We start from the raw sequence: 27524 nt of genomic DNA on the forward strand, positions 1-27524 counted from the left end.
GATTGAGGAGATGATTCACCGCTGGAGACACCGCCGTTTGATATATTTCAGGCTGATGAGGGAACATTTAAAGGTAAACATATTGAATTAAAGGTATAATATGTATTTTTTCCACATAAAAATGTCTAAAAACGACTAAACCAATATTATATATTTTGTTTAGTTGTGTACTTTGATTATCAGAAATGTTTCCAACAATTTTTCAAACCCAGATAAATATGAAATATTAGTAAAAGTTACGGACCGTGTCATTAGGTCGCATGTCAATGGCGACGTAACTCCAGTTACCATAGCCGTTAAATGAAGGAGAAGAAGAAGAAGCAGACCGGATGAGACGTCAGAGAATGAACGTTACTGTTGCTAGGCTAAGCTAACTTGTCATGGATCATGATTATGCATTGACGGTTGCTGCACCTTCTGACACCGAAGCTGTCCCGGTAAACAAGCCGATAAAACGGAAACGTACAGGTCAAGCGATCCCAGAAGAATTTGGGATAAGAAGAGAGCTAAATCAAGGATAAATATTGGTGTGGCCTTTCCGAGAAGAAGAGAGCTTCGTGAAAATCTAGGACTACAATTCGACGCCGACCTCGCGTGTGTTCTACTAGACAGGTAAGCAAACATCTGGCTGATGTTATCGAAATATTAATCATTTCCACCAGTGTATTGCAAGCACTGCTGCCCGCCGGGGCACCAGTGCTCCGGCCAGCGGCAGATCTGTATGTGTTATATGACTACAACTCCCATGATCCCACGCTACTTTGTGACGTCATCCAACTCCGTCTTCTGTTATTGTTTTGATTTGAGACCCCATAACGGCAGAAAATTACATATTGCACGTTTAAGATTGTTTAAGCTGTGTGCTTTTAGCTAATGGTAATGTACACAACAGTTGACCATTTGCTAATTAACAAGCTAGTTAGTTAACTGAACTCAGCACATAATAGTCACCGGTGCACAATGCATCTTGGGATAGGCTGGGCCACGAAGGATTCATCCGTTGCATCCTCCAAATTCTGGGATTTATCTGGCTGCATTTTTCTGCCACATTTTAAGGAGCCTTTGAAATGGGTCAGCCTTGGTCATGGTCGTTTCTGCCATGTAAATAGAATTGACGTGACACTACACTTCATTTCAATAGATTACCTTTACAAGTACGTAAACATAGTAAAATTAGAAATTATTGTTTGGAAATAGTGTCATTTGGAGAACATGTAAAGGTACATTATAACAAAATAAAATCCCACAGTTGAGGTTATCTGCACAGTGCTGCTGTGTAGACATTAGACAGCAGTGTTGAGCTGCTTAGATAGATGCATGCCCCTGTTTTCCCTCTCCACAATCCTTTACTCACACACACAGTCTTGAGCACACCTGCCTCCTCATCCTCATCCTCCTCCTCCTCCTCCTCCTCCTCCACATACACCTCATCATGCAGCATGGCCTTAAGGCTGATTCTCTCTATAGCATATGTCCATATGTCTGGGTGGGTCGCGTGCGACTGCAAACATCCCCTCCATCCTCCCTGTCTCAGCCCTGATCCCTGTATTGGATGGGCGTGCGCATTCCACACACATGCACACAAACACACATGAATTTAAAGTGGTGTTTGATACACGCATACAGTGGCATGTAATATTTGTGTGGCAGGGCAGAGGGCAGGAGGTCAAATACAGAGGTTTTTCATTCTGATATTAGCAGAGGGATTTGGCTGAGCAATGATCTCCTTGAATCGGTTTGGTATTTGATACGGAGCTTGTGTCTAACCAGCTCATGATTAAAAAATACAGAAATAAAAACCAAGCAACATTACCTTAACATGCCATAATTCATTACTGGACTATTACTGGATGATGGTGCTTAAATCATCTCATCAAAAAGTCACATATAAATATAAATTCGATTCCACTGCACTGCAGTAGATAGTCTTTCCCGAAAGTGACAACAGCACTTTGAAACTGATAAGAAAGAAAGAGAGAGGAAGAGCACAGTAATTTCTAAAGGTCAAAAACAAAGTTTATGACAAAAACATTTGGCAGAGAGAAACAGAGACTGATATGGAGGTCATACAGGAAGAAGGAGGAAACATTAGTGCGCAAATGAGTGCTTCATCTGCAGTTTGTCAGGTCAAGTAGTCCTTTAATGTTCCGACTATCAGATAGCAGCAACATTTAACATTTACTCCCTCTGTGTGTGGGGGGATGTGTGTGTTTCTGTGGATGTTTGCCTATGAGTGTGTCTGTGTGTGCACTTTTGAAGTGGTTGATTTTTAAAACAATATTATTAATGACATCACAAACACAAGATTAAAAAGCACCATCCGCTGCTTAAAAATAACACTATAACTCAGAATGAGGACGCGTGCAAACATTTGTAAAAGTTGCCACTGTTAAGCGCAAACAAGTCTCAGGAGAGGACCAAATATGGAATAATTTACTCACTTGGAATTTCTTGACAGTAAAAGAAAGTGGATTTAATGGATGGCAAAACTTGACCTAAACAGTGACCAGTTTGAGCATTCTTGTACTTGTGTTAAAGAGTAGATAGCGAGTACACTGTTTTTAATCTGCTTTTCCAACCTAAAAACATTTTGATTTTTCTCTGTTGTGCACACAGCATGTGAGTGGAGTAGTGAGTATTTCCGCTCCAGGCCGCTCCGCTCAATGTCGCTCCACACTCAACTCAGATTCCACCACACTCGGCTCAAACAGTTCTCCACTCGCTGAGTTTTCTTTTGAAAGTACTTTGTTAAGTCGATTGTCGAGCTTCCAGCATCCAATTTTGAGTGTGTGTAATACACAGATGCATTCTGGATCAGGCATACTTCAAACTAACGGCCGGGCTCCACCGGCTGCAAACATAAGCGTCACGTCAGCGTAGCATTGCGGCGTATTCATCTGGGCTCCACTGACGGCGTATGGAAGCGACACGTAGAGAAGCCAGCGGGGTTGTTTACCATTTGCTGAGCTGAGAGGCTGCATGTAGGCTGCATGAAATGGGTAAATTAAAGCATTTTCCACCTAAGTTATTACATATATTTACAATACAATATACAATAAACAGTTTCAACTGTTTTAAAATACATAGTTTAAACAGTAGGATCACGGATAAACATGGGTAAAAGCCTGAAAAAAAATCATCACATATCGCCTCTGATAATGGTTTATTCATTTAAAAACACATAATTTAGCACACTATTTCATGTAGTTTTTATCTGCTGGAGGGTCGCGTAGGGGAGCGTAGCGAGACAAAAATAGAAGAGCCGCGTAAAATAGAGAGTTGTTGTGCGACAGACGGGGGGTTGTCGCGCCACTCCCATTGCCGGTGGAGCCGCTGTAATTGATTAACAGGGGGGCGAGCTGCTACGGGACTCGCGCTGCAGACGTGTCGCACCGCTGACGTGCCCGGTGGAGCCCGGCTGTAATGGTGTGAGTGGTACTGGAGTGAAACTGGAGCGGGAGATAAGGCAGCGCTCCATTTAAAAAAAAAAACAAAATCTGCTCTATGGTCCATCTGAAATCCTTCCACTTGTACTCTGCTCACATGCTCTGACTGTGCCATAATTTGCAGGGTTTTTTTTTAAATGGGAATCAGAACAAAACACAGGAGATTTTCAAGGCTGATACCTTCTCAAGAAACAAGACTCAGAGTGTGCAGCCATGCTAGCAGCTCTGTGAAGCCATAAGCACAGCAGTAATTTCACCATGCTTAAATGCTCAAACTGATGTTCAGCTCTCTAGCATCCTAACAGTAGCTAATGGGCTAGCACTACACCCAAAGTAAAGGTGAAGCTGATGGGAAAGTCATTATTAAAAAAAAATATATATATATTACCTGATGGTGGTGCTAAATAAACAGTAGAGGTAGAGTCAGGGGATCACGAAAGTCAGTAGGACTAATCATTTCAGATCAAACTCTTTTCCAGTTACTAGTGGTGTTCCTCAGGGCTCTGTCCTAGGTCCCCTTTTATTTATCATCTACCTTCTACCTCTTGGCCATATTTTCAGAAAATTTGCCATTCAAGTCCACTGCTATGCTGATGACACCCAGCTCTTTCTATCCAGTAGGCCTACTTCCATTCTCCCCCCTTATTTCCGTTCTGACTGTTTATTGGATATTAAATCTTGGCTTTCATGCAACTTCCTCAAATTTAACAGCTCAGGTTCTCCTTGTGGGTATTAAATCTACTTTGGCTAAACGGCGCAGTTCGTCTCTGACCATTGACAACTCCAAAATCCATCCATCCCCTCAGGTTAAAGGTCTGAGTGTCATCCTGGACAGCACACTGTCATCTGAGGCCCACATCAATAATGTTACTCTGTCTGCATACTATCATCTATGAAATATTAATCGTCTTCACCTGTCACTTACACTTCAGAGCACTGCTATCCTCATTCATTCTTTGGTTGCATCACGTATTGATTATTGCAATTCTATCCTCTTTGGTCTCCCTCTCAAGTGTCTTCATAAACTCCGGTCCGGAATTCAGCCGCCCCTATCATAACCAGAACCCCCTCTACAGATCATATCACTCCTGTTCTCCAGCAACTTCACTGGCTGCCTGTTCAATATTGCATCGATTTCAAGATTCCGCTTCTCACCTTTAAGGCCCTTCATAAACAAGCCTTCTCCTACCTGTCTGAACTCCTTCATATCTACACAACATCCCATACTCTTAGATCGTCTTCTGCACTCCAACTCACATCACCATCTGCCTGCTTGACTACCATGGGCTATAGAGCCTTCAGCTGTTCTGCTCCTGCCTCTGGAACGCTCTCCCCACGACATTCGCAATATTGACTCCCTTTCCACCCAATCCCGTCTGAAAACACACCTTTTGAAGCTGGCATATTCGCTCTGATTTAATGGAAACACACGTATGGTGACCTGCACTGATGATGACTTTATGATGATGATTTTATACCTAATATTTCATTATAATTTTCTTCTAGTCATTTTATTAACTTTTATTGTATGATGTGATGATGCAGATGAGCTACATGCAATTTTAGGTGTTTGAGAAACCCTGGTTTATGTGATTTACTGAATCTCTAGATGCATTTGTGCAGTATGTGTTAGGGGTGTGTGTCAGTGTTTCTCTGTGTATGTGTGTATATCTGTGTCTGCAGGTCCAGGTAAATAGTGAAAAAATGTCAAAGAGGCTGTAAAATGTTTGAACTGATAAAGCTTTGTCATCAGCATATTTTCAAAAGCCACAGGGGCATATTTTTTTTTCCGGAATCCTAAATCCCTGACTAGACCTTTGTGTGAGTGTATACAGGTCAAATCCTCTGTTGTTGCAGCTTAGCAAGCCCAGTATGTGGAACGTGAGCATTTCCTGGTTTGGGCGGTGCCAGCGGGGCTGCTCAGAAGGTTTGGATTGGTAGAGGAAAATTATACATAGAGCCAAGCCCTGCGGTGACCTGTTCTTCACCCAGCATATTCCACATACCAAAATCCACCTGCATCCCCATCTGTCCATGTCCATGTTATAATATATGTGTTTGAGTGTGTGTGTGTGTGTGTGTGTTTAACCACATGTTGTAGACACTTGCATCAGCTGCTGAGTTAGGCGCTCTTTCTCTTGACTCATTTTCTGTAACTCCACACTGGAATGCAGGAATGCTTCAGCTCCTCGCTCAGCACTGTGGATACACACACACACACACACACATATGCGAGTTTACTTGACATGATGAAGATGCTGTAAGAGCTTACAAAAGCTTGCCTGCATGTAACTCCAGCTCAAAGTCAGGCTTGTTGCCACAGGCTGTTAGACTGTATGATTTTACAGAAAGAGACAGACAGGTACAGTAGGCAGATTCTTCTATCACATTGTTACTTCACAGTTGAGCAATGGAGGAAACCCTACACCAAACAAATCTATCTACAAGAGTGACAAGATTGGAAGGAGAAACAAAACAAGAGGCGGAGGAGGAGGAACAAAAGAAAGACAGAAGTTCCAGACAGAATCGTGAGTACACCTCAAACAGGAGGTGAGGACAACGAGTGAGAAAAACAGCAGGGTTGAAAGAAAACCAAGGTGGTAAAGTGAAGGAACAAGGAAGCAGCTGAAAATGATAAAGAAAGGGGAAGCAGAAGAAGGGGAGTATGCTGAGGAGAAGGGAGTATGAGGGAGTTTGCGCTCATGGGAAGCCATGAAACTGTACACCACAACCTGACAGTCTTTGTTGTTGTGTGTCTGACACAAAGTAGCTGCTGTGTTGCTACTGTTTCCTCCCTTCACTGTCTGTCCATTTCCCACTGACAGTTATGATACGATGAGTGAACAGCAATAAGAAATAAAACAAAACAAAAAAAACAAAACACCAGAATAAAATAATTACAGGGTTCCAGACTTTTCTGGTAGCACTTCTCCATAAGTCATTGAGTGAAATGAAACAGACAGGTTCCTTACACAGATAAATCTATACCAACATTTCTAAATATTCCATTGTTATTACCTTCTAACTTTGTCACACAAAAATAACTAGTGGTGCTTTGTTTTCCTCACTGGCTCAGTCAGTCTCTCCCTGCCTGCACTTTTATCATCAGTGGTGTCTGAGTCAGAATCTGTCGTTGTCTCTCCCTCACCATTAGCCTCTTCCTGTCTCTCTTCATTTTGCTTTTTAAAATAATCAGCTATAGACCGCATCATTTTTGAAACACGAAAACAATGACTGGATTGTTTTGCAAAGTCCTACGTTGCTACTTGAAGCAAGGACCCTGTGAGTGAGCATGTTGTTGCCTATATGGCTAATGTCTGCTTGCTTGAATCTGAAAGTGCTGTGATCACAAGTAGGCAGTGTCATTTTTCGGCACATTTAAATTTACATAACAGGTTTCCAGGCTTGTGAATGCATTTATTAAGAGACAGACCTGGAAGAAGTGCTTAACTGCAATATTTAGGCCTTATGTCAGGCCAACAACTTGTCAGACTGTAGAGCTGGACTCAGTGCAGCTCCAGGCAGGAGTGGATATCACGCAACAAAAAAGCTCTTAAATTCCAAATCTGGCACCTAACTGTCTTCAGTAGAAATAATTTCAAACTGGCACTTGTCTCCGAGTAGAAGTGAGACATTAAAAAACAAAAGAAAATTAAAAACAAGAAAATTAGTTAAAAAAAAAATAAAATAAATTAAAAATTATAATAACTCTGTAACATCATTTTAGAATGTAAAAATAATAATCATTTGTTCCCTAGTTTTAAAAAAAAAATCTGAATTTTTTTGCAATCTGCGTACATGTCTTACTAAGTTGCATTTTTTCCCCATGTTTGTAAAAGAAATAGGAACAATCTGCTCAGGGTTCAAATTCTAAAATACTTGAATAAGGTGTCTGAAAGCAGCATTAGAAAAGTGATGTTGCACCAGGTTTCAAAGGGTGAAATGCACAAGTCATAGAGTGATATTGAATGGGTATATATTAGGCAATGATAGGAACACAGACTTTAAATTCTACAGTGGCCACTCGCTTATTGTTGTGTGACTATGCAGCAAACATAAATTATGTACTTATTCTAGGGCTTAATGTAATCCCTGGAAACAAGCATCATTGCAAAGTGAGTAAATGTCACAACCCCTAGAACAAAGCTCAGCTTTGAAGCATATTGGCATAGTGGACAAACAGTGTAACTACAACTTCCAGGTCTATTTTGTGAAGCCATTGAGCTCAAAAAGACATTTCCATAGACTTACATTGTGAAAGATACATCTGTAAATCAGCAGATAATTTCTTTCAGGTACATAAACTTCCCTGTACCAACACTTAAACAGCCCTCATTTACATCACTATGTCCTCAAAGTTGGAAAATTCAGCAGTTATTTTCCTTCTGTCATTCATGTGAGCGAAACTAGACTCGCATCACCAGGTTCTTCACGTATGGTGAAGAGCCTGGTTTCCATTCACTCTAAATTTTGTCTGGATTCTGGTTCCGGTCTAGAGAGCGGATCCGGAATTTACCAAATTCACCAAAGTAAAAGTGTTCACCACAGTAAAACTTTAAATTCTGGCGCACCATCGATTTACAATAAAAGAAAAAGGTTACCTTAATGGCTTGGGGCTTTTCTTGTAAATTATATTCTTTAAATTAAAAAGTTTCACTTTTATTAGCTTGGTGCTTTTATTTTGACAGAAAGGCACAGAGCGAACCTGAGGCCGAGCCGCTGAGAGGCGGGGTTAATGGCTCATCAGGGACATGACATGCAGAAGGATTCATCCAACATACTTGTCATGAAGGTCCCTGTGGTTTGATGAGTTCTCTTGACACAGCTATTGGTATGAAAGAGAATGCCTGGTCTATGTGTTTCATTTTTGGGATATTTACAATAGATTTTATTTGAAAATCTGAATTAAGGTTTTTTAAAAAATGGTTGTATTAGTACTCCCAATATGATCAAGCCCCTGCTGTTTTACAAAGCAAAGCTTCACGTAGGTGCCTGACTAGCTGTTTGCATGGGCAACAGGCTAGCTTTGGTAGTGGAGTGCGTCAAAGAAGTGTTATGTGTATGTATGTGTGTGTGTGTGTGTGTGTGTCTCTACTGTATTTTAAAAGAGTTGTCTGTGAGGGTCCTTCAGAGCAGTGCGGCAGGGCACAATGGCTGGGACTCTGGACTGCTCTCAAACTGATGCAGCAATGTCAGCCTGACATTCTCCTCCGGGGAGCCTTTGTTTTCCATGCTCTCCCTCTCTATGTTTTTCTCTCCTTTATCCCTCTCCTCTGTGTCTCTCCCCTCTTGCTCATTCTTAATCTTTGTCCTCCTCTTCCTCTCTTTCTGTGGCTCTGTTTTCTTGTTTCTCTCTTGCCTCTCTCTCTCTCAGCAGAAAGAGAGGAGTGTAGGAGGTCTTTCTCAAAGCGGCAATACGCCGATAATTGCTTTCTGGTCACTGTGACATGACAAGGTCCGCCAGGGTAAAGCAACTCACACACTCACTCACAGACATGCAGAGACTCACACAATAACATAGGACACACAAGAATTCATACACAAAGACCCACTTGCAGAAGGACACACGAGCGGAACAAAAACACACACAGAGAAACACTCAGGAATACACACAGTAACAGACAGGTCCAAACAGAAATAGTTGTATAAATACTTGATGGAGCAGAAAGACTTAGCAATGAGAGCACACCAGGCCTGTCTGACTTTCTGTACAGTGCCTCCATTATGTGTCACAGTGCTTACACACAGACACACACAGTGTAACAAGGTGACTGTAAATATTACAGCAACTTACTGGCAGCTGGCCACAGAGGTACGGTAGCAGCTTTACAGTATTGTTACTGGGCAGGTTGTTTGCAGTGATGGAGTTAAAGTACATGTTTATTTACTGTAGTCACAGTACACTGCTGTCATGACTGCCATTGCTGTCATTTTAAAAACTAGTAGTGCAACTACTACGTTCCTTTGACCCAAGAGGTGCAGTGATATCCTCCTGAGACCCGAACCTTTGTTTGGTAAGCATTTTTAATTTCTCCTAGCTAACTGAGATCAGCAGGACCTGATAAATATAAAAAAGCTAAACATTGTCAACGATAATAAAGTCCAAATGTCCTGAAATGAGACGATAATAAAGTACCGATATCAAACAAGTACTTTCTAATTAACAGTGTCCGAGCTTGTTACTGTTGATAAAATTGGTCAAATTTGTTGTCATATCAAACTACAAACATTTTTAATCATAAATAAACACCTTTCAACCATAAAATTGCCTCGGGATCGGCTGCAGACTGACTTGGCAGAGATGGCTGCCATCTTGTTTTTACATGGATTAGTGTATTGTGCTCATACTACCACTAGATAGCACAAAAACGTGTCCACGAATGAGGACAACAGGTCTAAGTTAAGTAGAATGAAGCATAAGGTCAAGTAAACCCAAAATGTGATGTCCTCATATGAGGACACAAGGTCTCAGGAGGATATACTGGTTTTAAGGTGTACCATGATTTGACATATAGACCGATCCTCATAGCAATCCTCTGACTAAGTCAAACACTGTTACAACCGGAGAGGTGATAAATGCAGAGAGATCTGATAACGTCAAGTATTTGTGGAAAATAACCAACATGATCAACGTAATAAGCCAGGAAAGAGTCCTCATGGATACACTATGCTGCTTGCCAAGGGTTAAGTGGTTGTAAATGTCTATACACTGACAAATACACTGAATCATGTCATAGTGGCACTCAGATGTTTGTAATTAACTGTTAGCTAGCTTTAAGGCAGCTAAACTAGGGCTAATGTGGTCACTTGAAAGACAAAGGAATGAAGCTCTGCACAAGTTCAGTCAGGAAGACTTTCTTTATACTTCATTCATTCACAGTTCTCCTGCTTCTCCCAATTAGCTGGTTATGGGCGTTCGTTCTTCCAATTAAACCAATCAAATTTTGCAATTATCTCATCATATAGCTGCTTTCAAACTTTAAAATCTGTTCTCTCTGCTGCTACCCGCTGTCATTTCACCTGGAACTGTCGCGCGCTCCTCTTCCCCATTCACCTCCAGTCAACCAACACATTCCCACTCCGACCTCGTCACAAATCGATGTTTGGTCATGGAAATTTCATATCCATATATGACATGAAAGGTTGTTGATGGTCTGGGACGCTGTGTCAAGTTCATCCTGTTACATGCATTGTCTTCTTTTAAAATACACTTCAGTCAGTACAACAAGGCGAATTGACATTGACCTCCAACAACTAACACACATGGTTTGGTTTAGGCAACAAAAGCACATGGTTAGGTTTAGGAATAAAGAACAGGGTTTGGCTTTAGAATCTTAAGGGACGCAAACACTACTCTCCCAGGTGAAGGTCGGTGTTTGTTGGAGACATCCACCACCCCTCCCGCCCGTCATACTGGTACTCGGCCACCTTAAAGTTCGTTTTTGTCCTGCTGCGTTTCCCCTGACACTGCCAAGTGCTGCTAAACTGTAACAGCGACCGGCCATGTATCATGCCAATGTTAAAGGATGGCTTTTTTCGTCAGTGTCTGGCGCTGCAAGTCACTGCCTAAGTGTCGGATTTTGACGACTTCAGAGTGAGACCGGGTTGAGCCAACATATCCAATGCCCAGTTCAAGCTCATCAAAAGCTCACACTTTATCACATCCAGATCCTTGTACCCTCTTCATCTCAATACCGCCAGCATCTAGACTCTAGGTTCCTTATTCTGCTACGACTTCATCACCTCCCTTGAAATATATGACATAATGAAGGGGTCTAATCACCAAAAAATATTCACATTTCTCATACTTACGTGCACATGTAAATCAATATTACTTTACACAGAAAACACACAGTCTCTCTCAATCGAAATACTAACGACAATAGCATTCAGCAAAATGAGCAAACACATTTGTAGGGTACATCGTCAATTTTTCACAATTGAAAGAAGACAAGTTGAAGTGTGAGCAATCTACAAGAAAACTGTAAAATCAAGATGAAACCAAGAGAGAAAATATCTCTGCATTACAGAAACTGAAAAGAACAGGCTATACTTACAGTTTCTGTTGGGTTTTATTATATCGTTTGAATAGAAAAACAACTTCTCTCGTGTTATAAGCCAGGGTCTTACACCATAAACAGAATCAACAAAAGGGAGAAATGCAGTGCCACACAAATGATGAGAGAATTCTCACTCAGTTTACGATGTTCTGCAGTAACACTGACTTTAAATTAACTCATTTCAACATGAAATAATTTACAATTCACAATAATTGGTCACACATTCTCCCTGGCGCCTCCAGTTATGCTGGAATCGACATTGTATGAGGCAACATATAAGGAGCTAACTGTGAGTAGCTGTAATATACAGGACCCTGTGACACTACAGGGTGTTGTAGGCTACATCTATTTTTACCTTTTCACACACCAACAGCTACAACTTGGAATTCTTACGAGAGTCCATAATATCAGATTATTAAGTTGTTGGGCACTACAAACATTTTTGGGTGTCTGCTTAGTTTATTATACGTAATAAAAGCATTTCCAACCTCTAAACCTCAGCAGAATGGAAAAACAGCCATGGAAGTGCTGGATTGCAGAGACCTGGAGGAGTGCAGCTGTACGACTGGAATGCTGTGGAATTTTGTCCTCCCAGAAACTTAACGCAGTGCCAAATTAACAAAGAAAATTGTTTTTAATGTCAGGTTTTATTATCAGATGACTCAATCACAGTGACTCATTGTAGCTCCACTTTAGATACAAACTGTATTCCCGTAGTTGTTTGTATGCAGACTGTTCTCATGCAATGGTTATATGTTTTTTGACGAAAAGTAATGCACCAAAATTCCTACATATCATACACATTATGAGCCAGTAATTTGTGTATAACCCACATATTTGGGAAGGCTGTGTGGATGGGACCAATGACAGGAGTGAAGAGGGAGGGTGGTGGATGTGTCACAAAACACAGGACTTCCCCTCAGGGAGACCAGTACCCACAGTAACTTGCTCAAACTTACGCCCCATTTCCAATGAGCAAAACAGTTCAGTTCAGTTCAGTTCAGTTCAGTTTGCTTTTTTTCCATTGAAAAGTTGTGGATGGTACCAATGGAACTGTTCCATACCGTCCCATTTTTGGTCCCCCCTCTGTTGGGGTACCTAGCACACAGATCTGGTACTAAAAGGTGGAGCTGTGAACACTGCAGTCTGATTGGTCAATAGAGGATGGTCACTCTGCTCAGGGCTGAGTTGTGGCTGGTTTTGAGGCTCATGTAACCACTGTTCATACTGTGGAGAGCTTTAATGGTCAAATCTGACTATAAAATAAAGGATGTTTTGCTGCCTCTTGCAGCTGCCAGCAACTTTTAAGGTGGTACGTTAACTTGTAATGTTATTCAATGTATGAGCTGACGATGAGAATCAGTCAACACACCTTAAATATGACCATTAGTTAAGTTAATATATGAGATACACTTTTAGTAATGAGTGGAGCTTTAAGTGCTTATTTCAACCTGGTTATGTGAACTATATACTCTCAGAAAAAAACAAGTGCTGCAGAGCGTCATTCCTGTGAGCTACAGCAACACTAAACCCCTGAGCTTGCCTGAGAAGGACTAAATGCACAAACCCACTATTTTTAAATATCCCATGGAGAGAGACTCTCACTGCAGCCTGTTATATTTCATTCTGAAAATGTTGACGTGTAGCCTCGTTCTGTGGACGATAAACAAGGTGCAGGCTTCCATCTGTGTCACCGGAGATGAGCAAATACAGCGAGTGCTAGATGGAGCAGTGAGTGACAACAACCCCGCCCACATTTAAGGGTACGGTTTGCGGTGGAAACTAAAGGGTCTAGGTGCCATGTCTGAAGGGTTACTTTTGGTTCCAAAGGTACCATACCAAAAGTGTCTGGTGGAAACAGGGCTTTAAAGACGCCAAACCATGTTTATTTTCTCTAAACCTAACCTATGTTACTTTACTGGCCTAAACCTAACCATCATAACTTTATGTCAAGGATGTAACATCATTTGTTGGGTGCTAATGCATAGGATAGCATATGAACAGCTGTACGAGGATATGGTGTTGTATGTCAGGGAATCAGTTTATTTCTGACATGAACATTCACATACTAAAAGTACATACAGTATGACATAGTATAGTCATACTACAAAGATAACAGACAGACAGACAGACATGAGGACAGGGCTCGACAGGAAGGTGACGGAAAGGAAAACTCTTTGCCAAGTTGTGTGAGAACATAGTTGATGTTTTTATATTGCTGCTGTCACTATCAACACACACACACACACACACACACATATACAAAGTTGGCTGCCGGGGAACTAGATACCATATAGTCTAAGGATAGCCCAGGGTGTTGGCAGATGGCTGCGGTTCAGGGATCGGTCACACACGCACACACATATACACACACGCACGCACACACAGATTCACACACCCTTAGTCACACTTAGTCATAGCCTTTCACCTTGATTTCCCTGTCAACCCTCTATTCTCTTTTCCACAATGCTGAATGAAAACTCCCCCCACAGTCTCAAAACTCTCTGTCCATCACCTTCACATCGAGTTGTACAAGTCAGCTGCTGACATCTGCACAAAATGAACAGAGATCAATTATGTTTCCGTCTGCGTCTGCTCTCAGCGCTCGTCTTTGTCTTGTTCTCTGTAAAATTCCACATCCCTTGAGGTCGTTCCCTCGTCTCCTCCCTCTTCTTCTCTCTTCTTCTCCACCTAACCATAAACCACATTCATCTGTTCACATTAGGCAACCTCCTTATATTTCTCCCTGTCTGCCCCCCTCCTTTCTTTCTTCTGCTGCTCGATGCTAACCACAGAACGCTGATAGACAGGTAGCACAGTTTAATTGCCAGCTAACGCCCATATCAGTTTGGAGTCATATACGGGTGACTGATTAAGGTGTGTGCTTTTCACACATTCTGAAAGTTCAAGCACATTTACACGGACAGTTTTTGCATTTGACATTTTTATTAAAATGGATTATTTAAAACAAGCTGCACAATTAATTAGTTGAATTAATCTGCAACTATTTGAATAATCAAATGGTTTCTTTAAGCAACATTTCCAGCTTCCAGCTTCTCATTTGGGAGATTTGCTAGTTTGCTTTGTCATGTGATCATAAATTTAATAACTGGGACAATTAGTTGGCCAGAAACAAGCATGATCACCTTGGCTTTTAGTACATTATTATGGCCATTTGTCACTATATGTAACAGGGTCAGTTATACAGCAGTAGTAACAAAGTCAGATGTACATTTGTAATATTAAGTATTATAATTACACCAAATTTGTTTCAGTTGTTTTTACCTGACATCCTCAGGCCTCCATACTCAATATGTGGAGCGTTTGATAGTCAGTTTCACCTTAGACCGTATCGCACCAATAAAGGGGTGTCTCCTGTCTTACCTCATCCCTTTTGCTGTTGTACTCCATGGGAGAGGTAAGCAACACTGTTAAGATGTTCATAAGCTCATTTTATGCTCACATATTCCTGTGTCATTTAATTTGTGTAGGGGTTCGAGTTTATATGGTCGTATTTGACAGAGGATTTTGTTTTCACCTGTTATTGTCAGCTGTCAGGAATAAAAGGAGGTCACCTCCAAAGATATCCACAGTCTGGGCCTCGTCATATCAGCACAACGCAGACAACACCAGAGTCCACCAGTTATATACAGTACAGGCCAAAAGTTTGGACACACCTTCTCATTCAATGCGTTTTCTTTATTTTCATGACTATTTACATTGTAGATTCTCACTGAAGGCATCAAAACTATGAATGAACACATGTGGAGTTATGTACTTAACAAAAAAAGGTGAAATAACTGAAAACATGTTTTATATTCTAGTTTCTTCAAAATAGCCACCCTTTGCTCTGATTACTGCTTTGCACACTCTTGGCATTCTCTCCATGAGCTTCAAGAGGTAGTCACCTGAAATGGTTTTCCAACAGTCTTGAAGGAGTTCCCAGAGGTGTTTAGCACTTGTTGGCCCCTTTGCCTTCACTCTGCGGTCCAGCTCACCCCAAACCATCTCGACTGGGTTCAGGTCCGGTGACTGTGGAGGCCAGGTCATCTGCCGCAGCACTCCATCACTCTCCTTCTTGGTCAAATAGCCCTTACACAGCCTGGAGGTGTGTTTGGGGTCATTGACCTGTTGAAAAATAAATGATTGTCCAACTAAACGCAAACCGGATGGGATGGCATGTCGCTGCAGGATGCTGTGGTAGCCATGCTGGTTCAGTGTGCCTTCAATTTTGAATAAATCCCCAACAGTGTCACCAGCAAAACACCCCCACACCATCACACCTCCTCCTCCATGCTTCACAGTGGGAACCAGGCATGTGGAATCCATCCGTTCACCTTTTCTGCGTCTCACAAAGACACGGCGGTTGGAACCAAAGATCTCAAATTTGGACTCATCAGACCAAAGCACAGATTTCCACTGGTCTAATGTCCATTCCTTGTGTTTCTTGGCCCAAACAAATCTCTTCTGCTTGTTGCCTCTCCTTAGCAGTGGTTTCCTAGCAGCTATTTGACCATGAAGGCCTGATTCGCGCAGTCTCCTCTTAACAGTTGTTCTAGAGATGGGTCTGCTGCTAGAACTCTGTGTGGCATTCATCTGGTCTCTGATCTGAGCTGCTGTTAACTTGCAATTTCTGAGGCTGGTGACTGGGATGAACTTATCCTCAGAAGCAGAGGTGACTCTTGGTCCTCCTTTCCTGGGTCGGTCCTCATGTGTGCCAGTTTCGTTGTAGCGCTTGATGGTTTTTGCGACTCCACGTGGGGACACATTTAAAGTTTTTGCAATTTTCTGGACTGACTGACCTTCATTTCTTAAAGTAATGATGGCCACTCGTTTTTCTTTAGTTAGCTGATTGGTTCTTGCCATAATATGAATTTTAACAGTTGTCCAATAGGGCTGTCGGCTGTGTATTAACCTGACTTCTGCCCAACCCCATTGATAAAGCAAGAAATTCCACTAATTAACCCTGATAAGGCACACCTGTGAAGTGGAAACCATTTCAGGTGACTACCTCTTGAAGCTCATGGAGAGAATGCCAAGAGTGTGCAAAGCAGTAATCAGAGCAAAGGGTGGCTATTTTGAAGAAACTAGAATATAAAACATGTTTTCAGTTATTTCACCTTTTTTTGTTAAGTACATAACTCCACATGTGTTCATTCATAGTTTTGATGCCTTCAGTGAGAATCTACAATGTAAATAGTCATGAAAATAAAGAAAACGCATTGAATGAGAAGGTGTGTCCAAACTTTTGGCCTGTACTATATATTGTGAGATTTTATGGCCCAAACCATCAATCAACAATGAAAGTAGCTGTTTATCCCAGCTCTGGATTGATGTATTGATTTATATATTGCTATGTCCTGTCCGGAGAACCGTAAGCTCCATTTCTGTGCTTGACTCTGGATCCCATAGGTCTTGTCAGTCTTATTTATCACCAACACCTGCTTTGTGGTATTGTGATCTGTAAATACGCCGGATGAATCTGCAGCTAGATATGTAAACCAAAATTAAAATGTTTTCTTGGAGGAAATTAGCTATCACAACAAAACATATGGCAGCTGTTGGACTGAGGTCACTGAAATGATCTGATACACATTTGCGCACCACATGATGCCGAATTGTTTTTGTGATTAAATTAGAAAAAATATATACAAAAGCAGATTAAAAGACAGGAAATGAGAGCCATCAAATGTAACTATGTCGAATTATACTGTTAAGTTTAGGCTAAAGAACAATAATGTAGAATGATGTAGCTGTTATGATATTTAAGTTTCTCAAAAAACATCTTTTTTATTTTACCTTGGCAATAAAACAGTAGATTTTTATATTATTTACATCATCAGCATCCTCGCCAAATCTCTATTTTGTTTGTCTGTGCTACTAACAGTTGTTTTTTGGGACATAATGTAGAGCAGAGCAGAGGACACAAGATAAAGTATGGTATTATTCCAGAGTTAAGTGTCTGAGTGTGTGAGTGTGAATGTGCAGACATGTTTGGGAAAAGATATAAGTGTCTGTGATCGTTTGTGCCGTGAGCACGTGTGTTTATATGCGTTTGTGCGTGTGCATTCCTGGGTGTGTATTTTATTGCATGTGTTGGTTCGTGCAGCAGCTGCCTTTAATGCTCACGTCACTGAACAAACACATACTCACACGGTATCAATACAAACAGCAGACGGCTTTCTTTTTTCTTCCTCTTCCTCTATCGCACTCTCCCTCATTCCCTCCCTCTTTCTCTCTCTCTCTTTCTCTTTCACACACACACACACACACACACACACACACACACACACACACACACACACACACGGCAGCTGTTTGGAACGTGCAGCAGAGAGAAAAAGACCCACCCATGAGGTGAGCCGGAGGTTAGCTCTCCTTTGGGTATTTACTGTCAACGATGAACACACACGCACACCCACACACACACCTACACCCACACACGCATGCACGCACAGCCAGCAGTTCTGCTTAACTTGCTTGCCGTCTCTTTAAAATTTATAATAGGAGTTACATCAGTTTACAGCGTATACACTAGAACACACACACACATTCCCTCCTTCCTATATTCTCTGTAAAGGTTATGAGAGTTTGTGTAGCGACTGTAAACACACGCTTACACACACACATTATAGTCATCCATTGTGGGTGCTGCCATCAGAACTAAAAGCTACAGTTAAACTAATATTTACTCCTGCTGAGAGATTATTCTCTCAACTCTCTTTGCCTCCTTTTTTCTTTCATGTCCGCTCCAGCTGCATATTAATATACACTCTCTGTCTCTCCAATAAATCACCCTCATACATCAGAATCACTGTGTCTCACTCTATGCGTTTATACGTCCTTAAAATATGGAGCTTAAGTTGGTGTATGTGAGTTACTGTGTTACCTGAGAACACCTGTGTGCTGTGCTGCAGTACCCGAGATCTAAAGTTCCTGCCAGGCCCCCATCAGCTGGCTGAGGAAACCCCGTGCATCTGTGAGCTCACTGCCAGAGGATCAGAGCAGGGGGAGAAGAGGAGCCCGCAGGGCCTGCTGCTGCCGTGCACACACTCCTCTGACACACACAAACACAGAGCATTTTAATTATTTCGTCTGAATAAATTGACAGTACTTCACCGCACAGACGGCTACAATGTCCAAACACCTTACGAGAGTTGCCACGTAAAGATTGAGACAGTGGTCTAATGGCTACCCAGGTAGCTGTTAACAAGTGCTGTTAAAGTGACAAGTGTGTGAATAAGACAACATTAGCCATTAGAGGTGTGAATCAGAAAAACTGAAGCCAGAATCTCACACTGGTGGGGAAATCATCTCCCTTCCTCCCTGACAAATACTTTGACTCCCAGTCCCAACATGCTCCAGTGGGGTTTATCAGTGTGTAGCAGAAGAAGCAGCCCTGTCTCCTACAAATTACGCTTATGTAATTATAATAAATAATAATAATAAAAAGTATTTATAAAGCACCTTTCATACAATAAATGCAGCACAAGGTGCGTCACAATAAGGGCATCGTAAGCATTGAGTGCTTCACATGACAATAGACAGAACGGACATAAAACAGACGAGGCAATTCAATATAAAAGGACATTTAAAACTGAGCCAAGATGTTACATTTATTATATTATTACCTGTTTTATTAAATTTTTTGTTGTTTTTTTTTTAAGATTTTTTGGGGAGTTTTTGCCTTTAATTGACAGGACAGTTTAGTGTGAAGGGGGGAGAGAGAGGGGGAATGACATGCAGCAAAGGGCCACAGGCTAGAATCCAACCCAGGCCACTGCGGCAACAGCCGTGTACATGGGACACCTGCTCTATCCACTACGCCACCGACCCCCTAAATGTTTTATTAACATTTAACCAAAATCACAATCTCTCCCTTACCTTAACCAAAGTGTCTGGTTAGTGTCAGTCTCAGTCAGACAAGAACTGACCTCAAGCAACTTTAGTGGCATTTAAATGTGAGACAGATATACATGGAAGTATATAGACGACACAAGAATCGAGTGAGAAAAGAAAAAATTCAATCGCTATTCAAGTCTGCAAGTCGTCTTAACTTTAAGTCACGTTTAATGTCATCTCTCTTTCTGCCCAAATGTCTGCCTTTCGAATATTTGTTGTTAATTAATGGCAAAAATTACCCCAAAATAATTGAAAAAACAAATCATTAGTAGAGTAGAAAGTAGACTTAAGTAGTTGGTACCACAAATCATTAGTGGTACCAACTACTTAAGTCTACTTTTGAATGAAGCTGACCCAGAACTTTGACTTAAAACAAACTGGTTTGCCAGTATTTGAAATGTAATTTTATTAATTTAGTATCAACACATTTTGATTCTGAAAATAAAACTCATCTTTGTCTCTCCATTTGGTAGTTTGAAAGCACCAATGTACCATCTTTTACTTTGAATATGGACAGAGGACAACAGGATGTCATCTCACATCCAGGTCAAACTGTTGAGCTAATAGTTTAAAATCATAAACAAATTGCAGAAAATTATTATTAAGACATGGTTACACAATTCCCCTCCGTATGAATCAGATCCTGCTCTTAAAAAATTGTGCTTGAATGCTCGCAAATGACTTGCAGACTAATTTAAAAGCTACAACAGATGCAGGGAATGAATGACAGACGGAGAATGGAGACGAAAAGCAGGCAGGTCATGAAATAAATAAAACAGGTGAATGTAAGAGAGGGGAACTGAGGACGGATGTAACCACCGTGTCCTTAAAAAAGGGCACAGCCATGTTTTACAGCACTCACCCCCCCCCCCCCCCCCCCCGGCCCACTTCTATCTCTCTCACTCTCAAAGAAATATGTTCAGACGAAAAGCACTTTGAGCAACATAAAAGATCACTAGCTCGGCTCACAAAGTCACACACACACACACACACACACACATGTGCACACACACACATGCTCATTCAAATCACAAACCCATGCAAAGCGTGGACGGGGAAAACTAGACTGCTGAAATAGAACATTCTGTTATTCCAAGAACACTTTTAAGGGAACATGTGGGCGAGAGCACGCTGAACAGTTTCCTATTTTCTTAGACACACACACACAGGTGGGTGTGCAGTCACACACACACACACACACACACACACAGAAGCCTATATACTCACGACGAACGTCATGAACATGGCTGGGTCTTGCATGCAATGTGACGTGACAGATTTTGAGAGCTCAGCGGGGTTGAGTGGTTGTTGTTTTTCTTATTCAGGGTTTGTGGCTTAAGGTGATCAAAAATGAACGCAGCCAAAGACGAGACGAGACGAGAAGGGGGACTTTGAGCTCCTCCGTGGTGCCTGAGCGTGTGTGTGTGTGTGTGTGTGTGTGTGTGTGCGTGAGTGAGGGCGTGCGGAGTGCAGGAGAGCACGGGCACTGCTTGTCACGAGAGCCAGTTTTATAATGTCAGATGACATAAATCATAAGGCTGACAGCACCAAATGGAGGAACAGATATGAGCCAGATCTGTCAGCGGTGATAAGGCTAAGATAGTGAAAAACACAGAGAGAGAGAGAGAGAGAAAGAGATTGCATGCGTTTGCTCACCCAATGGTTTACTCATTTAGCAGCTTTCAATGTCAGCGGCCTGATTGAAAAGCTCTTTTTTCCCCCCCGACGTCTCATCTCCTCCCACTCTCCTCACCTCCACCTCTCCCCTCTGCTCCTCTCCCGTCACGTCTTTTCTAATCTCTCATTCAATCTTCCTTTCCAGGAAATAACCAGTGGGGCAGCTGAATTAACTTTCTCTCCTCTGTTTTTCCATTCCCTCTTTTATTGTTTTCCCTCTATCATCTCCCACAGTTGTTTCCCATCTGCCCCGGTCTTCCTGTCAGGCATCTGGTCAAGGAGCTGACAGCCAATCAGGGTGATGCAGACCACTTTTTCTTTGTGTTTCATCTCCTTTCTGCTTTGACTTCACTGAACTGTATCATGTTACCCTACTCCAACTCTCTCACATCACTGCATCTTGCTCTTTTCTCTCTCTCAGGCTGTTTCCTTACCTGAGAATTTCCCCTTTCTGCTTCTCTTTTCCAAGTAGCTGCTCTGCCTCCTCCTTCGTGGAAGCCGCTATTGCCAGCCTGTCGAGGAAGAGGAAGAGAGTGGAAGAATGAGGGTGAGGAGCCGTGAACAATATTCACTCATTAGAGAGCCTAAGCCAAACGTAATGCCACTGTACTCCCACGGGGTAGAATGAGCTTATAGATGATGCAACTTTAATGATAGAGGGCAGAGGATGATCGTGATGAAATGGAATGAGATGAAAAATTAAAACGCTCCTCAGTGGTAATTGATATAAAGAGATGGGCTCCCCCCTGCTCATCTTGGTTTCAGATAATTCAATACATAATAAATTATTATTTGAATATAAGCAGAGTCAGCAAAGCATAAAGGCAAAGATTTAATAGGATTGAAGTGCAAAATAGATTTAAAAAAAAAGAAGAAAGTAAGTGGATTAATATCAAAGTGGCTTGAAGGTACAGACGTGACTGAAGTTAGGGTCTGTCCTTGTACCCATTAGCCACACATGCAGTGTTGAGCAGTGAAGTGCATATTCATGAGCCGCAAAAGTAGCCCACATCTGAAAAATGATAACACGCACTACACTTAACCCACACTTGATGCACTTATCGGAGCGGTTGTCAGAGCTGGGTGTATTCCCTAATTCACTATGGTCTACTCTACTGTACCACCCCAGCCCAGTTGTTGGTGGTAATGTGTCCATAGGCTAGTTTAATGACCAACAATAATCTACAGACATGAAGAAGTTAAGGTTTATGACATGCTCTTGACCACAAGTGTGGTTATTGGGAAAGGCTGTTAAGGCTTTTGCACAACATCCAAAACTGTTGCCAAAAAAAAAAAAAAAAAAACACATTTACAAACTGGCTTTGAAACTTTGGTCTGTCATTAAAGTTTTCAGTAAAGGTTAATTTTTTTTTTGCATTTTTTGCATTTGTTAAAAGCCTTTAGAGAGTTGTTTGACCAAGTAGCCGTCAGGAAAATGTGGCGTAACCCGCAGGACACATAAACCCGTTTTCACCAAACACTTTCAGTATGGTATCTTTGGAACCAAAAGCAACCCTTCAGACATGGTAACTAGACCCTAGTGTTTCCACTGCAAACAGTACTCCTAAATGTGGGTGGGGTTGTTGTCACTCACTGTCACTGTATTTCCTCCTTTATCAGTCTGCACCTCGTTTATCGTCCACAGAACGAGGTCGCACACCGACATTTTCAGAAAAAAATACAACAGGCTGCAGTGAGAGTCTTTCTCCGTAGGATATTTAAACATAGCGGGTTTGTGCATTTAGTCCTTCTCAGACAAGTTCAGGGGTTTAGTGTTGTCATAGCCCACAGGAACGATGCTCCTCGACACTTTTTTTTTTCCTCCAACAGAGAATTGGGATATAATACCAATAATAATAATAATAATAAATATATATTTTTAAACACTTGAAGATCCACTCATTACGTATGTATGTCATCCAACAGAGACAATAAAAACTACTGGATAAGTTGCCATATTGAAATTTAAGGTGTGTAGGTGGATCAATGTCGTCAACTCATGCATTGAGTAACATTACAAGTAAACGTTCCACAAGTCGCTGGCAGTCGGCCCAGTGATGCAAGTTTTTGTTTTTTCCAAATGCAGCTGCTACCAGAGGCATCAAAACATCCTTTCATTTTATAGTTACAGTCTATTATGTAAAACTCTCCACAGTATGAACAGTGGTTACATGAGCCTCAAAACCAGCCACAACTCAGCCCTGAGCAGAGTGACCGTTCTCTATTGACCAATCAACAGACTGCAGTGTTCACAGCTCCACCTTTTAGTACCAGATCTGTGTGCTAGGTACCCCAACAGAGGGGGGACCGAACATGGAGACGGTACGGAACGGTTCCATTGGTACCATCCACAGCTTTTGACAACGGGAACAGAAGAAAAGTGTACTGAACTGAACTGAACTGAACTGAACCGTACTGCTCGGTGGAAACAGGGCGTCAGTGAACACAGGGCCATCAAATAAAAGAAATGGAAATATATGAAAGCAATGTTCTTTTTGAAATCTTCCACAAAAAAGAGAAGATAACATTAGCCTTTTCAGAAACACACAACAGCAATAATGATGTTACACCGCAGTGTGATTTAGTAGCTGCACAGTATCGTTTCATAACTCAGGTAGCCGCAGAGCCGTTGGCAGAGAGTGGCAACAGCCTTATTTCCCTCCAGTGGAGAAAAGCAAGGGAGCAAATGCCCTTCCCATTTGCCTGGTATTGCAAATTTTTGCAACAAATGAAGGCTTTAATAGATTAAAAATATGCATATGAAAATTATGGACTCAGTGTGCAAAGGCCTTTCCTCCGCAATACTGTACCTCTCAGCCTGATTGATTCCAGACAAAAGCAAATCCAATCTGACATACAGATTCCAGCAATCAAACCAAAGACGTAAACAGCAGGATAGTGTGACCTGGACACTTAGAAAACAGAGACAACACATCCTGTTCTTTCCTAAAACACCACAAATAAGCACTGACAGCCAGACAGAGAAAGGAGTAAACATAACAAGCAGTAAGTATTACAAGAAGCAGACTAGACAAATAGAGACTAAAAGCAGACAGGTAATAATCATGAAAGTTTAATCAAGAAGTGTATAATTTGTTTGAGATCCAGTGATCTTGCCAGGGGGGCTTTTTTGCTTATTGGCAACACTTTAGACACAAATGTGAAGCAGAGTCATTCAGAGGACCTGAGAGATGAAAATGTCTGGTAAGACAAACAGAGAGAGAGATTCTTTTCCATGATACCGTAGACCGCCATTGTTTATAGAACGGTGGAAAGAAAAGTCCTTTTGCTTTTACTGAGAGGTAAAACTAACCCAGTACATGCTGTCCAGTACTAGTTTAATGAGCGGTTAGGTTCATAAAGACAATATCGCACTTGCCTCATTGTTTCCCTCTGCCAGGAACAGAATCTGCTGATTGCATTGTTCATTACCAGTCTATCGGGCGTGGCTGTTGTGAAGTGGGTGTGTTAGTGATATTGATCTGCAGACAGTGTTCAACTCTGGGTAAAGCCACATCACAGCTTCCTGGCAACTCTCATCTATTTATATACACAGAAGTGTTTGAGAAACAAAGTGCAGTAAAAATAAGAATATGTGCTGACATACAAACCAAACAGGCCCTGAAATATCACACCGATACCATATGAGAACAATAACATGAACTTACTGTTGAGCTACAACGGAAGGATGTTACTATTTCATATGACAAAGAATAAAAAATGAGATAGATAGATAGATAGATAGATAGATAGATAGATAGAGATAAACTCTGATGAGGTAAATTATGTTAATAATGGCCAATCCATGAGCAACGCTGTATCTGAGCAAGGCAGCCATTCTAAAATTCTCTATGTGGGAAAAGCCCTGAAACACAGACCGATTCAAAGCAACAGGGAGAGACCAAATATATGCTGTTGTTCCAGACATGTCATGTTTAGTTGGTGTAAAAGGTCAAGTTGTATTCAACCTATCTGATGCTACACTTACTGCTGAATAGACAGTAGGCAGTATATGTACAGTCAGGTTCATAATTATTTGGACAATGATACAGTTGTCGTCATTTTGGCTCTGTACACCACCACAATGGGTTTTAAATGAAACAATGAATACCTGCTTAAAGTGCAGACTCAGCTTTCATTTAAGACTTTTTTCAAAAATGTAGTATGAACCGTCTAGGAATTACAACCATTTCTTCACACAGTCCCCCGACTTTAAGGGTTCATAAGTATTTGGACAAACTAACATAATCATCAATTAAACAGTCAGTTTAAATGAAAGCTGAAGTGTTTGGGGCACCATTATCTGCTCAGATTCAACCAAATGCTTCAAAACTCATTGGACGATGCTTCACAGTGCAGTTGGACATTGACCTGAAGCATACTGCAAAAGCAACCAAAGACATTTTTAAGGCAAAGAAGTGGAATGTTCTGCAACGGCCAAGTCATATCATCTGACCTGAATCCAACTGAGCATGCGTTTCTCTTGCTGAAGCCAAAACTGAGGGCAAAACACCCAAAACACAAGCAGAAAGTGCAGACGGCTGCAGTAAAGGGCTGGCAGAGCATCACCAGGGAAGAAACCAAGCATCTGATGATGCCTATGTGTCCAACACTTCAGGCAGTCATTGACTGTAAAGGATTTGCAACCAAGTATTAAAACTGACTGTTTAATTGATGATTATGTTAGTTTGTCCAAATACTTATGAGCCCTTAAAGTTGGGGGACTGTGTGAAGAAATGGTTGTCATTCCTACACGGTTCATACTACATTTTTGAAAAAAGCCTTAAATGAAAGCTGAGAGTCTGCACTTTAAGCAGGTATTCATTGTTTCATTTAAAACCCATTGTGGTGGTGTACAGAGCCAAAATGACGACAACTGTATCATTGTCCAAATAATTATGGACCTGACTGTAGCTATGTAGCTACATGGATTGTATTCATTGTACTCCTATTGTTACTTCTGCACTTATCCTACTCCTGTTGTGACTCTATTAGGCACTGGTTTTTGCTTTTGCTCCTTGAGAACACTTCTATTTTCTATATTTGTATATTCTGCCAGATATTTAATACTCTGTTGTTCTGAAACTGGGCCCAGTGAGTGACCCTGACCCCGGTTACTGTACTTAGTGATACTGTAATTTGAAGCACTCTCTGGCACAAGAATTTCCTTCGGGATAAACAAAGTTGAATTGAATTAAACTGATAGCTTTGTCCTTTTCGCTAGGTTGAGGTAACAATGTTGGAAGTGCTGACACGTGTCCAGGACACATACAGAGTCGACAAAAAGACATGCACACATGGTGATAAGTATTTCACTTAGCTGATGATGTGGCACCTTAGGTACTCTGTTTTTACTCCAGTGGAATTAACTGCCATCATGAGCTAAATACACTTTGGTGACCACAAAACTCGAGCAGTCTCATGGTAAAGACAATCTAAGCTCAAAGGTCCATTTACTAATGACTCAAGCTTTTAATCGCCACATATTACCACTTTTCATCACCTGAATGTGTGAGAGTTCATATTAAAGTTATGCCATGACATTGCTGAATGAAGATACAGCTAAAAGCTCAGACTCATTAGTATGTGGGCCTTTCAGCAAAGATTATCTTCCCCACATATTGTTCCCAAAGGTCAAGAAAGATCATCCATGCACACAGCGGTAGTCTTATTTGTAGACAATGACCATGCTGTGTTGGTTGTATTCTGATTTGTAAAACACAACAGACATGTGTATGTGTGTGCAAGTGAGAGCATTTTTAGGGCTTAAAAGGACAGGTACAATTGTTTAATCCAAAGTTTCTTTTCTCTGCTTAGAAATGGTGCATTGCTTTGTGTTTAAATGATTATGTCCTTTGTTCTTTCTCTATGAATTTTGTTTTTCAACACTCACTCTGACCTCGTCACATCCACGTCGACATATGACATGCAAGATACCCTGGGTACACTGGTTGCTGACGTTCTGGGACGCCATGTCAACATAAAACAGCCAGTTATATGCATTGTGCGTTTTCAAAATACACTTCCGTTTTCACAGGAAATGTACAGTTTGGATATAGTCTCTTTCAAAATAAACAGACTGCATTGTTACAACACACTGACTTGATGTTTTTTTTCCTTCAACAACAAATGCACATGTGCATGTGGTTGGGTTTAGGAACAAAGAACAGGGTTTGGCGTTCTAATCGTACGGGAAGCAAACCCAGGCCTCCAGGGTGAAAGTCAGTGGTTGTTGGACCCATCCACCACCACTCTCACCTGCCAAACTCGGACTTTTCGCCCCCCCTTAACTTACACTGTTGTCCCGCTGCATTTCAGGCGCTATTACACAATAACAGCAACCAGCCGCATGTCATGCCAATGTGAAATGACGGCCTTTTTTTCCATCGGCGTCTGACATTGGAAGTCACTGACCATGTGCCAATATTCCATGACTTTA

The 27524-nt window shown here is 41.4% G+C and overlaps 1 long non-coding RNA gene across 2 annotated transcripts; it reads right to left on the bottom strand.

Annotated features, from left to right (window-relative positions):
- Positions 1-1437: 1437 nt before the first annotated feature.
- Positions 1438-21631, bottom strand: LOC144462869 (uncharacterized). Of its 2 annotated transcripts, none has more exons than XR_013491039.1 (3): positions 21520-21631; positions 18396-18563; positions 1438-5645 (listed from the first exon to the last, which is right to left on the bottom strand). It is a non-coding gene; the product is annotated as an uncharacterized LOC144462869 (long non-coding RNA). The 2 variants fall into 2 exon arrangements; XR_013491038.1 differs by lacking the exon at positions 21520-21631 and adding an exon at positions 20636-20760.
- Between the last annotated feature and the right edge of the window lie 5893 nt (positions 21632-27524).

Source organism: Epinephelus lanceolatus, chromosome 4, assembly GCF_041903045.1.
Source record: "Epinephelus lanceolatus isolate andai-2023 chromosome 4, ASM4190304v1, whole genome shotgun sequence".
Classification (NCBI taxonomy): Eukaryota; Metazoa; Chordata; class Actinopteri; order Perciformes; family Serranidae; genus Epinephelus; species Epinephelus lanceolatus.